Consider the following 13,624-nt stretch of genomic DNA (forward strand, 5'->3'; position numbering starts at 1 on the left):
TGTCGTGCATATGGATTTCAGCAGGGCACTTGATAAGGTACCCCATGCAAGGCTTATTGAGAAAGTAAGGAAGCATGGGATCCAAGGGGACATTGCTTTGTGGATCCAGAACTGGCTTGCCCACAGAAGGCAAAGCATGGTTGTAGATGGGTCATATTCTGCATGGAGGTCGGTGACCAGTGGTGTGCCTCAGGGATCTGTTCTGGGACCCCTACTCTTCATAATTCTTATAAATAACCTGGATGAGGAAGTGGAGGGATGGGTTAGTAAGTTTGCTGATGACACTAAGGATGGAGGTGTTGTGGATAGTGTGGAGGGCTGTCAGAGGTTACAGCAGGACATTGATAGGATGCAAAACTGGGCTGAGAAGTGGCAGATGGAGTTCAACCCAGTTAAGTATGAAATGGTTCATTCTGGTAGGTCAAATATAATGACAGAATATACTATTAATGGTAAGACTCTTGGCAATGTGGAGGATCAGAGAAATCTTGGGATCCAAGTCCATAGGACGCTCAAAGCAGCTGCGCAGGTTGACTCTGTGGTTAAGAAGGCATACGGTGTATTGGCCTTCATCAATCATGGAATTGAATTTATGAGCTGAGAGGTAACATTGCAGCTATATAGGACCCTGGTCAGACCCCACTTGGGAGTACTATGCTCAGTTCTGGTTGCCTCACTACAGGAAGGATGTGGAAGCCATAGAAAGGGTGCAGAGGAGATTTACAAGGATGTTTCCTGGATTGGGGAGCATGTCTTATGAGGATAGGTTGAGTGAACTCGGCCTTTTCTCCTTGGAGCGACAAAGGATGAGAGGTGACCTGATAGAGGTGTATAAGATGATGAGAGGCATTGATCGTGTGGATAGTCAGAGGCTTTTTCCCAGGGCTGAAATGGTTGCCACAAGAGGACACTGTTTTAAGGTGCTGGGTAGTAGGTACAGAGAAGATGTCAGGGGTAAGTTTTTTACTCAGAGAGTGGTGGGTGCGTGGAATGGGCTGCCAGCAACGGTGGTGGAAGCGGATACGATAGGGTCTTTTAAGAGTCTTTTGGATAGATACATGGAGAAAAATAGAGGGCTATAGGTAAGCCCAGTAATTTCAAGGGCTGGACATGTTCGGCACAACCTTGTGGGCCGAAGGGCCTGTATTGTGCTGTAGGTTTTCTATGTTTCTATGTGGGGGAATTAGAGAATAGTCCAGAGTCTCTGCATTCAAAGGCTAATGATGTAGACGTGGTCAGATGTCAGAGTGGCAGATCAGAGAGGAAAGGGACTGGTTGCCTCCACAGGTCAACAAGTTCTCATCATGTTTTGGGATTGGGATTCCATGTGAGCAGGAGGCATGAGAACTGGTGATCCTCTAGGTGTGTGAATTGGCAAGGCAGGAGTTCGGGTCCTCATTCAGCTAGAGGACTATGTATGTACATGGGAGGGAGGAATGGGGCTTGTTTTGCTGTTCTTGTTCTGTTGCTTGGTATGGTTTGTTTTGTTGCGTTCTGGTTATTTTGCCAAGCATGGTGGACATGCTATGTCAGCACTGGATTGTATGGCAACACCCCAGCACATCCTTGAGTGTGTTGGTTGCTAATGCAAATAACACATTTCACGATATGTTTCAATGTACATGGGATATATAAATCTGAATCTGATCTGATTCATGGAGGAGAAAGTAGGCATCCTTAATGATGATGTGGAAATTTAATTTGGTGCCCAATACATAACTTCAAAGTTGCAAAGCAACTTGCTCAGTTTCAGACATTTGCCAAGGAATGAAGTTTGTAGCAGAGTCCAAGGCCAATGACTTTGGTCTTTCCATTATCTGGAGGAGGTTTCAATTTATCTTAAAAATGGATGTCAAGCAAACAAATCTAAACATATCTTTTCATATCTAAGGGTCCTGATTTGAGGGATATATTGTCAGTGAAAATAGGATCTCTATACTTGGTTGATAAGCTTTATGTACTTTTCCAGACAATAAACATAACCTGGGATAAGAATTGACTGCATTATTATGTTAGGTGCACCAAGACAGATATGAGCAGTATGTTGGACTTTCATTCCCTAATTGTTGAGCAGGCACATATTATCTATTTTATTGCTTTCTGCACAAGATAACACAGGTCATGCGGTCACTAGCTTTTTACTACAGCTCACGTGTTCAATATTGGCTCCATATTGTACTCCTGTTCTTCCACTCCCCTGTTGAAAGGTACAATGATACACTCAGTGGTGATAGCACAAGCAGAAGTCAGAAAAACTCTGAGGGCCACCTTTGCTGTAGTCCTATTACACTGATATCTTGAGAATCTTTCAAACATCGTCAAGCTGAATGGTGCTTTGAAGAAACCACAGCAGCTACAGCGTAGATGGTAATGGGAAGTTCTGCAGACTTCCTCAACCCAAGCCAGAGAACAAAAGGAATGAGTTCTGCATAAATTCCTTTAAAGTGGGCAGTGCTGAACATCATAGCTGCATACAGTACTATATCTGAAGATTCAGACAGGGTAGGGGAATCGACATCTACAGTCAGTGACTGGAGCAAATGGTGCATATTCAGTGTAGGCAAATTGTATCCGAGTCATCTCCATGTGATGTTTAGGTAGGGAGAGGGATGTGTAAAGTCAAGTCCAGGTAAATCCTTTGTTTCTCTCTGAGATATGATGACACATCACCCTCCTAAGCTACATTATTAGGAATATTGGAATCATCAAAGATCTTGACCCTTGAGTCTCTTTTGCCATTCAGTTTTCTTTTACAAGGATGGGGAACGTAACAGTAGAGAAGCTCAGTGTTTCATTGATGACTGACAACAACCAAGACACCCAACTAAAATGTTTCTTAAACACGAGATTCTCCAGATGCTAGAAATCCAGAGGAACAAACAGAAAATGCTGGAGGAATGCAGTAGGTCAAGCAGCATCTGTGGAGGGGAATGAACAAGGTGACATTTTGGGCAGAGGCCCTACACCAGGGTGTGAAAGGAAGAAGCCAGAATGTTGGGGGGAGGGGAAGGAGTACAAACTGGCAGGAGATAAGTGAAACTAGGTGAGGGGGGGAAGGTAGGTGGGAGGAGGGAATGAAGTGAGAAACTGGGAGGTGATATGTGGAAAAGACTGAAGAAGAAAGATTCTGATAGGAGAGTGGACCATGGGAGAAAGGGAAGGAGCAGGGGAAGGTGATGGGTTGGGGAGAAGGGGCAAGGCGGAGCCAGAATGAGGAATGGAAAGGAGAGGTGGGGGGGGGGTGATGGAAATAAATAACCTAAAGTTAAAGAATTCTATGTTCACGCTGTCAGTTTGGAAGCTACTCGATCTGAATATGAGGTGTTGCTCCTTCAAACTGAGAGTAGCTGTAGAAGAAGACGTGGACTGACATATCCAAATGGGAATGGGAAGAGGAATAAAAATGGGCAGCAGGGGGATAAAAACGTCTAACGTGGCTGACAGAGGGACAGAGGAAAGGTACTCGACGAAGCGGTCCTCCAATCTACATTGAGTCTCAGCAATGCACAGGAGGCTGCACCAGATAAAGCAGGAGACCCTGAGCTTTGATATTCTGACCCTGAATTCTGAATACAATTTATGGCTGATCTTTAAAAAGGGTAGGAACAGTTTGCCAGTGCAAGCCATCCAGAAGAATACAACCAAATGGGCAACCAAGCTCAAACACCGAACGAGCCAGTCTAGCTGCCGTACAGTATCCGATACCAGACGCTGGCGACTGGAAGTCTTGTGGCACTGGAGTCGGAATGCTTCAGGAGTAGTGTTCCACAGGGTTTTGTGCCCGCCGCTCCTATTCCCCATCTCCCGATGCACCCGGGCCACAGCCAAGTAAGGCGCGGCGTTCTCCAGCAGCCACTACCCGCCGCTCCGGAGCGGCAACAGGCACCTCCGCGCCTCCACGGCGCCCGAAGCAGCGACGCTCTCGAGCTGTCTCCCCGGCCGCCGCTCCGCCGTCGACACCTCGGTCTTCACCCCTGCCCCCAACAACGCTGGTAATCGGTGACTCCCTTGTCAGGGATGTCAAGTCAAAGGTGTCTGTGACTACTTGCCGCCCCGGTGCGAATGTCTCCGAGGTATTGCCTGACTCGTTGAATATTCTTATGTTAAGAGTTGTTGTTCGTGTATGTTCAGTTGTTGTACATTCTGTACGGCAGGAACCTGAGATGTTAAATCTAGATTTTTGCCGTCTTCTTGAATTCCGTGGTAAAGGCATCTTTTTAATCTCTGACCCCATTCCCACCTTAGGTCGAAGTTCAGGGGGGTTTAATAGGCTTCTCAATTTACGGGCTCAATGGAGAGCACAGAATTTCGGTTTTATTGATGAATTTAATTTATTCTGGGAACACTCGGCATTCTTTAAAAAAGATGGTCTCTGCCCAACCCAACTGGGTTCTCAAATGCACTCTGATGTCCACATGCGTGACTAAACTCCCTGACAGCGGAGCGGGATCCGAGCGGGTTTCTTACTGCTCTGATAGCGGAGCGGGATCCGCTGTTTTCCCCGTGACCTCCAACATTCCTGTTTTAATAAGAAATAGAATTAACAAAAGTGCCTTCGGCGCACACTGTAAATGTTTGATAACTTTTGATTTTGATAACTGCCCCATGTCAGCCAAAGTCAAATCCAGAAGATGTTTTTAACACATTAAACCCAGCCTTACTAAATATTAGGTCTTTGGCTGGCAAATCACTTTTAACTAATGCCTTACTTAACAGGCGCAGCCAAAACAACAGTGCAGCAGTTTTATCGAATCAGCTCCTCCTAACTTCAGTTTTATAAGTGAAACGAGGGGGAGGAATCGCCGTTTTGTTTAATAATTCTTATCAGTGTAGGCTGATATCGTATGGAACTTCTGCACCTTTTGAATATCTTGCTCTTCAGTTGAAATCCTCCTGTCGCGCTTTATTTTTAACGATATACAGGCCGCCACAATATTGTGCAATCTTTTTCAGTGAGGTCACTGAACGACTGCCTGTTGTTTGCATGGAGTCTGACTCATTGTTGAGCTTTTATATTAATGTTGGTAACCTCAAGCACTGTAGTGCTAATGAACTGGCCTGCATCCTAGGACTGACTGACAGAGTAATGAGAGGGCTCACACACACAGCAAGGGCCACACCCTGGATGTTGCTCTTTCTGATCATTGCTACGTGTCTTTCCACTAGCACTCAAACAGAGGTAACCACAAAACAGTTTATCACTGAAAACACCAAGTATTATTCACGCAGCCCCTTTTCTCCCATACCTGCCCTCTCTCCGGCCTCTGTGAATGACCTTGTAGACCATCTCAACTCTAAAATTACAGGTGTCATTGATGCAATCGCTCCCACAAAAGTAAAAGTAGTTTCTGGAAAGGAAAAAGCACCGTGGAGAAACAGCCCGCTGGTTAAACTCTGAAAAAGAGAGTGTTGAAAAGCTGAATGCGGTCAGGTCCATTACAGCATTTGTAAAGAAACTCTTCGCCTCTATAATTTAGAGTTGAGATGCGCAAGGCAGTACTTAGGACACAGAAAACCTACAGTACAATAAAGGCCCTTCGGCCCACAAAGCTGTGCCAAACATGTCCTTACTTTAGAAATTACCTAGGGTTACCCATTAGCCCACTATTTTTCTGAGCTCCATGTACCTGTCCACAAGTCTCTTAAAAGACCCTATTGTATCTACCTCTATCACTGTTGCCGGCAGCCCATTCCACACACTCACCACCCTCTGCATAAAAAAACTTACCCCTGACACAAACAGCAATAATACACGTGCCTTATTTGTTACAGTTGATAGGCTCAGACATCCTCCTGTGTCAGTAGCACCTGAACTTCTCTCTACAAAGTCACATGATGACCTTGCATTCTTTTTTGCTGACAACATTCAGAAGATTGGACATGCGGTCAGTGTCCCTGCATCAGGACAGAAGTCAGTGCCACCCTTTCACTCACTTAGAACTAAGATGTCACAATTCAAACCTGTTAACTATAAAACTCTAGAAGAAATTATTTTACACTTGAAATCCTCCTCCTGATCTCTTGACATTTTACCTACAACCTTTATATAAAAAATGTTTTTATTTGCACGGCGCCAGACATTCTGCAGATATTCAACACTTCCTTTCTATCAGGCTGCTTCCCAAAAGCCCTGAAAACTACTGTTATTAAGCCTCTTAAAAAAAGAATAACCTAGATACCTCAGTAATTAATAACTACAGGCCTATATCAAACCCGGTATGTTTAAGTACAATCACTGAAAAGATTGCTTATGTTATACGAGTGTGGCGGTGGACGAACCCAAGTGCAGAACATGGGCACGGAGACAGAGTCGGGAGGCGTTATTGATGTAGCGAGTGTGGAATCGGTATCCAGGAGCAATGCTAGACTTAGAACTGGCAGTCCTAAGAACCATGAAACGAGGTTACTCACACCGGAGTCGACCAACAAACTGGCAGCTCCTTGTTGTGATCACAGGGTCTTTATCCTGCATTTTCTGATGGAAAGCAGGTATGTGTAGTTAGTGGAACCTGGGAATGATTGGAAACTAAACGAGGGGATTGAGGCCCAATTCCTGAGGTAAATAGCCAGGTGGGAGTTTACCAGAAGGGACCATGACAGTACCCCTCCCTCAACGGGAGCCTCCAGGCCTGTCTGGATGGTCCCGATGAAAATCCTGGATGAGGGAAGGGTCTAGGATGAAGGAGCAGGAGACCCAGGATCACTCTTCTGGACCGTACCCTTCCCAATCTGCCAGGTATTGGAAACCCCTGCCCCTATGGTGCACATCCAGTAGTCTTCGTACAGTGTATGCCGGATGGTTGTCGATGATATGGGCAGGTGGGGGAGTCTCGGCCGGGGGACACAAGGGGCTGACGGAGACTGGCTTTAACTGGGAAACATGAAAAGTCGGGTGGATGCTCATAGATCTTGGCAGTTTTAGGCGGACCGCTGCGGGATTGGTAACAGTTTTGACCTTGAATGGTACCAGGAAGCGAGAGGCAAGTTTCCTATGCTCATTCTTGAGTGGGATGTCATTGGAGGAAAGCCACACCATCTGTCCCCCGTTGGTACTCAGGCACCGGAGTCCGGTGTCGGTCGGCTGTCTTCTTATTGTGCGTTGCTGATTTGAGTAGGGCCGTGCGTGTCTCCTCCCAAACCTTAAGGCACCAATCGATATGGTCCTGAACTGACGGTTCCGCAATCTCCTCTTCTTGTGTGGGGAACAGCGGGGGTTGGTACCCCAGGGAACACTCGAATGGAGACCTTCCAATGGCAGAGCTCACCAGGGAGTTGTGGGCGTACTCAACCCAAGGGGAGGTGGTCGCTCCAGGTCGACGGGTTGTTTGCCATTACATAACGTAGCATCACCTCCAGGTCTTAGTTGACCCGTTCCGCCTGGGGATGGAAGCCAGATGACAGGCTGACCGATGCACCTAAGGCTTGACAGAAGGCCTTCCATACCTGTGAGATGAACTGGGGACCTCAATCGAAGACAATGTCTGCGGGGATTCCATGGAGGCGGAAGACATGGCGGACGAGAAGACCTGCGGTTTCTTGAGAGGAAGGGAGTTTAGGGAGGGCTACGAAGTGCACCGCCTTGGAGAACCAGTCTACCACGGTGAGTATGGTGGTGTTCCCATGTGAAGGGGGTAGACCAGTGACGAAGTCTAGGGTGATGTGCAACCAGGGATGACTAGGGACAGGTAGAGGACGAAGACGAGAGGCTTTTCCCCAGGCACAGATGGAACATGTCGAGACATAGGAACGGATATCCGCCTCCATGGATGGCCACCAAAAGTGTTTTTTCAGGAACACTAGGGTCTGATCACTCCCGGGGTGGCAGGCGAACTGAAACGTGTGCCCCCATTGGAGAACCTGAGACCTGACGGAGATGGGCACGTACAGGCGATCGCCGGGTCCATTGCCGGGGTCAAGGTTATCCCGTTGGGTTTCTTTTACTTTGGACTCGATCTCCCATGTGAGGGTGGCGGGAGGATAATCCCCGGGCTGGAAGTGCCCTCCTTGGAGTTGTATTGGCGGGAGAGCGCGTCCGGCTTCTGTGGGGACTCGGGACAAATCGAGGGGTTCCGGGACAGGCGGAGTTGCAGTAGCTTCCCTGGAAGATGTGGCTGACTGCAGATAGTTGGGGTGGCAAGACTGGCTCCATTTGGCTATCCTCCCGGTAGACCAGTCGATGTGGGGATTGTGTTGGGTCAGCCATGGGTACCCTAGAACTACCGGGGCTTGAGGTGAATGAATGAGACTGAATCGTACCTCCTCCCGATGGTTGCCGGATAGGATCAAGGTCAGGGGCGGCATACAGTGGGTCACCCGAGTCCAGGGCCCGGTCCTCCAGGGGAGTAGCTAGCGACTCGTGAGCAGCCAGCCTGGTGGGCTATGTCTTCGTCCAGCAGGTTGCCCTCGGCACCGGAATTCACCAAAGCGGATCGGGACAGAGATCGTCGTTGGTAATTCACAGTAGCCGGGATCTGCATCTGAGTCTGGGGGGCTGAAGGGGTATCGTCTGGCTCACCAGTACCCCTTTTTCACTGGTGAGCCCTTCCTTTTTGGCTGCTGAGGGCAGGTATCCCAGAAATGTCCTGGCTGGCCACAATAGAAACAATCCCCAGCTCTCCACCTCGTTTGGCCATGCAGAGCCGATTCCATCCCAGCCGCATCGGATCCTCCCCCAGGGTGGTGGGGACGGTCGGAGCAGGAGCTACACTTGGAGCGGCTGGGGAAGGGAGGCTGGCTGGGACTGACAAGGTGGACCGTGGACTTCCCCAAGGAGCGGGGTGACTGGTTCTTTCTCTCAGCCACTCTTGAAGTCGATTATCTAATCTAGTGGCTAGCGAGATCAGAGAGTCCAAACAGTCCGTGTCGTCCCTCACTGCCAGTTCATCCTTTATCTTGTCCAAGAGACCCTGTCGAAACAGCTCCCATAGGGCCTCATCATTCCACCCTGAGTCTGCGGCTAAGGTTCGGAACTGGATGGAATACCTTGCTACACTTCGCGAACCCTGAAAAAGAGTCAGCAAGCATTTGGTGGCATCCTTACCACGAATGGGTTGTTCAAAGACCTTCCTCATTTCAGCAACAAAGGGGGGGAAGGAGGAACAAACCTCTGGTTGGTTATCCCATATTGCAGTTTCCCAAGCCAAGGCATTCCCTTGTTACAGCCCCATGATGTATGCAATCTTGCATTTATCTGAAGTGTAGGTACGTGGCTGTAGCTCAAAGACCAGAGAGCATTGTAACAGGAAGGCCCGGCACCTCCCTAGGTCCCCAGCGTAGGGTTCGGGCTCGGGTAAGTATGGCTCTTGAGGGGACTGTGTTGCTGATCCCAGGGGCCACGTCATCCCAAGTGGTGTGGTATGGCTAGTCGGGATTCTTGGAGGGGATGGAGAAAGGGAAGCACAAGTTCGGTCCACCTGCCCACTGACCTTCTGTACATTCGTGGACAGTGTCCAAAGGTTTTCCGAGACCTCCCTAAGTAGTTGGTCGTGGGCGCCCAGTAGGTAGCCCTGTCTGGTGAGGGCCTGTTGTACGGGATCTGTGTTCACTGGGTTCATTATGGCCAGTTCGTTCTGTTACCTGAGTGGGGTGGTGGACGAACCCAAGTGCAGAACACGGGCGCGGAGACAGAGTCGGGAGGTGTTCTTGACGTAGCGAGTGTGGAATCGGTATCCAGGAGCAATGCTAGACTTAGAACTGGCAGTCCTAAGAACCATGAAACGAGGTTACTCACACCGGAGTTGACCAACAAACTGGCAGCTCCTTGTTGTGATCACAGGGTCTTTATCCTGCATTTTCTGATGGAAAGTAGGTGTGTGTAGTTAGTGGAACCTGGGAATGATTGGAAACTAAACGAGGGGATTGAGGCCCAATTCCTGAGGTAAATAGCCAGGTGGGGGATTGCCAGAAGGAACCCTGACAGTACCATGATAGTTTATCAGCAACTTACCGGTAATAGCTTTTAGGCACTAAGCAACTGTATAGATGTTTTCCAGTCTGAATTTCGACAACATCGTAGCACCGAGAATGTTCTGGCCAAAGTTTCCGGTTGGACTTTTCAGTATATTGTAGTCCTAAAATGGTTTAAATTGTATTTACAGGATGAGGACTATTTTATATCGATTGGTGGCTGTGTATCCGACCAAACAAAAATGACATACGGAAAGCCTCAAGGGTCCATACTAGGACCTCTTCTGTTTAACGCATACACGCTCCCTCTAGCTCAAATCATGGTAAGCAACAAAATATCTTACCTTAATTATGCAGATGACACTCAGATTTATATGTGTCATCAAGTGACTATGGTCCCATACTACCACTAAAAAAACTGTATTGAACGAATCACTGATTAGATGTGCCAAATTTTCCTCCATTTAAACAAAGAGAAAACTGAAATAATTGTTTTGGTGCCAAAAAAGAACTACTAAAAGTCGATGCTCACTTAGAATCCCTGTCTTTACAGACCACAAAGCAAGCCACTAACCTTGGTGTTGAGATTAGCTCTGACTTAAATTTTAACTGCCACATTAAGACAATTACAAAGTCAGCCTACTATCACCTTAAGAATTTAGCAAGAGTTAAAGCTTATGTCTCAGCAAGGTCTAAAAAACTCGCCCATGCATTTATTTTTAGTAGGCTTGACTACTATGATAGCATTTTCACAAGTCTCTGTAACAATCCCTCAGACAGCTGCAGCTCATTCAGAACACTGCTGCTGGAGTCCTCACTAAGACCAGGAAAAGTAGAACATATCACTCCAGTTCTCAGAACCCTGGCTTCCTGTCCACCAGAGGATTGACTTCAAAATATTACTAGTGGTTTAGTAATGATCAAGGGTCAAAATATATCTCAGATCTCTCGCTGCATTATGAACCTTTCCCAGCTCACCTGGTCACCTGGGGTGGGCAGGCTTACCACCCCAGGGTCAAAACTAAACATGGTGAAGCTACTTTTAGATACCATGCTCCACATATCTGGAATAAACCTTCCAGAAGATCCGAAGCCTGCCACAACTTTAAGCTCTTTGAAGTCGAGAATTAAAACTTTTCTGTGTTGCTTTTAATTACAATCTCCTGCACTGTAACTTCTACTTATAATCATATATATTGTCTGAAATTTGATGTTAGATTTTTACATCTTGTTCCATGTAAAGCACTTTGAACTGCCTTGTGTTTGAAAAGTTCTATACAAATAAACTTTCTTGCTTGTATGTTTCTGTTTGTTTACATAGATACTTTTGCTCATGAGATTTCTATTAGACATACCGTATTTTCAGCAACTCAGAGGGTAGATAGGTGAAACTTTATATCATAGGTGGATGTTGGCATTAAAAGGCAAAGAGGAAGCCTTTGCATAAGTTATAATGTAAACTTTCCTTTGAGAGATATTGTTACTGTGCAAGTGATTGAGTCATAGAACTCCAACAGTAAACAAAGCAAGCATTCAGCCAATCACATTAATTTTAGGTTTTGTAATCAGCTGTTCAATTATTTGTTTGGCTGTGCCAACAAATGGCAGGTGTGTTCAAGAATATTTTCAATCTCTCATTGCTACAATTGGAAGTTCCCATCTGTTTCAAAAGGGCAACAGTCATACCAGTGCCCTAGAAGAGCCAGGTGAACTGTGTTAATAACTATCGGCCAGTAGCACTCACATCTACTGTGATGAAGTGCTTTGAGAGGTTGGGTACTGCTAGAATCAACTCCTGCTAAATAAGGACATGGACCCACTGCAATTTGCCTATCACCACAATAGGTGGCCAGCAGATGTGATCTCTTTAGCTCTTCAGGTGGCTTTGGATCTCATGAACAATAGTAGTACTCACAAGCAAGAGAAAATCTGCAGATGCTGGAAATCCAAGCAACACACAAAATGCTGGAGGAACTCAATAGGCCAAGAAGCATCTGTGGAAAAGAGTACAGTCGATGTTTTGGGTCGAGACCCTTCATCAGGACTGGAGAAAAAAGTTGAGGAGTCAGAGTAAGAAAGTGCGGGGAGGGGACGGGAGGGAGAAGCACAAAGTGATGGGTGAAACCAGGAGCAAGGGAGGATGAAGTAAAGAGCTGGGAAATTGATTGGTGAAAGAGATACAGGGCTGAAGAAGGGGGAATCTGATAGGAAAGGACAGAAGGCCATTGAAGAAAGAAAAAGGGAAGGGGCACTAGAGGGAGATAATGGGCAAGAAAGGAGGTAAGATAAGAGAGGGAAATGACAATGGGGAATGGTACAGGGGAGGCAGGGTCACTACCAGAAGTTCAAGAAATCGATGTTCATGCAGTCAAGTTGGGGGCTACCAAGATGGAATCTAAGGTGCTTCTCCTCCAACCTGAGTGAGGCCTCATCACGACAGTAGAGGAGGTCCTGGACTGAGATGTCAGAATGGGAGCGGGAAGTAGAGTTAAAATGGGTGGCCACTGGGAGATCCTGCTTTTTTTAGTGGATGGAGTGTAGCTGCTCAGCGAAGTGGTCTCCCAATCTACACTGGGTCTCATTGATATACAGGAGGCCAAACCAGGAGCACCGATGCCCCCAACAGACACAGTGAAGTGTCACCTCACCTGGAAGGACTGTTTGGAGCCCAGATTGGTAGTGGGGGAGGAGGTGTAGGGGCAGGTGCAGCACTTGTTCCACTTGCAAGGATGAGCACAAATTCTCTGTAACTTCTGCCATCTCCAAAAGGATCCTACCACCAAGCACATCTTTCCCTTCCCCTCACTTTCTACCTTCCCCAGGGATCACTCCCCATGCGAATCCCTTGTCCATTCTTCCCTCCCCACTGATCTCTCTCCTGGCACTTATCCTTGCAAGCAGAACAAGTGCTACGCCTACCCCTACAGCTCCTCCCTCACTACCATTCAGGGCCCCAAACAGTCCTTCCAGGTGAGGCGACATTTATCCAGGTGGGTTCTACTGTATCCACTGCTTACACTGTGGCCTCCTGTATATCGGGGAGACCCAACACAGATTGGGAGACTGCTTCACCGAGCACCTACACTCCATCCGTCAGAAAAAGCGAGATCTACCAGTGGCCACCCATTTTAACTCTACTTCCTATTCGCACTCTGACATGTCAGTCTAGGGCCTCTTCTACTATTGCAATGAGGCCACACTCAGGCTGGAGGAGCAACACCTTATATTCCATGTATGGGTAGCCTTCAACCCGATGGCATGAACATTGATTTCTCGAACTTCCAGTAGTGCCCTCCCGACCACCCCTCTGCCCCCCCCCCACCCGGTCACCATTCCCATTTCCCTGTCTCACCTTATCTCCTTGCCTGCCCATCACCTCTTTCTGCTGCTTCTCCTCCTTTTCTTTCTTTCATGGCCTTCTGCCCTCTCCTATTAGATCCCCCCTTCTCCTGCCCTGTATCTCATTCATTAATCAATTTCCCAGCTCTTTACTTCATCCTGCCTCCCCTCCTGATTTCACCTATCACCTTGTTTTTCTCCCTCTGCCCCCTTCACCTTCTTACTCTGACTCCTCATCTTTTATTTTTCCATTCCTAATGAAGGATCTCGGCCTGAAACTTCGGTTGATCACTCTTTTCCACAGATGCTGCCTGGCCTGCTCAGTTCTTCCAGCATTTTGTATGTAATACTAGTACCTAGGTCAGTTGCTGTTTATTGA

At 47.3% G+C, this 13,624-nt stretch overlaps 1 long non-coding RNA gene across 4 annotated transcripts in view; it reads left to right on the forward strand.

The window, feature by feature from the left end:
- The first annotated feature begins 3,748 nt into the window (after positions 1-3,748).
- The window catches only part of LOC140728726 (uncharacterized), a 94,062-nt gene continuing 84,186 nt past the window's right edge, over positions 3,749-13,624 (forward strand). For 3 of the 4 annotated variants that reach the window (XR_012099170.1, XR_012099169.1, XR_012099168.1), the window contains exon 1: positions 3,749-4,073. This is a non-coding gene — a long non-coding RNA (uncharacterized lncRNA). Of the gene's footprint in view, positions 4,074-10,097; positions 10,230-13,624 lie in introns of all 4 variants that reach the window. The other variant, XR_012099171.1, reaches the window with a different exon arrangement.

The sequence above is a fragment of the Hemitrygon akajei genome, chromosome 6 (genome assembly GCF_048418815.1).
Source record: "Hemitrygon akajei chromosome 6, sHemAka1.3, whole genome shotgun sequence".
Classification (NCBI taxonomy): domain Eukaryota; kingdom Metazoa; phylum Chordata; class Chondrichthyes; order Myliobatiformes; family Dasyatidae; genus Hemitrygon; species Hemitrygon akajei.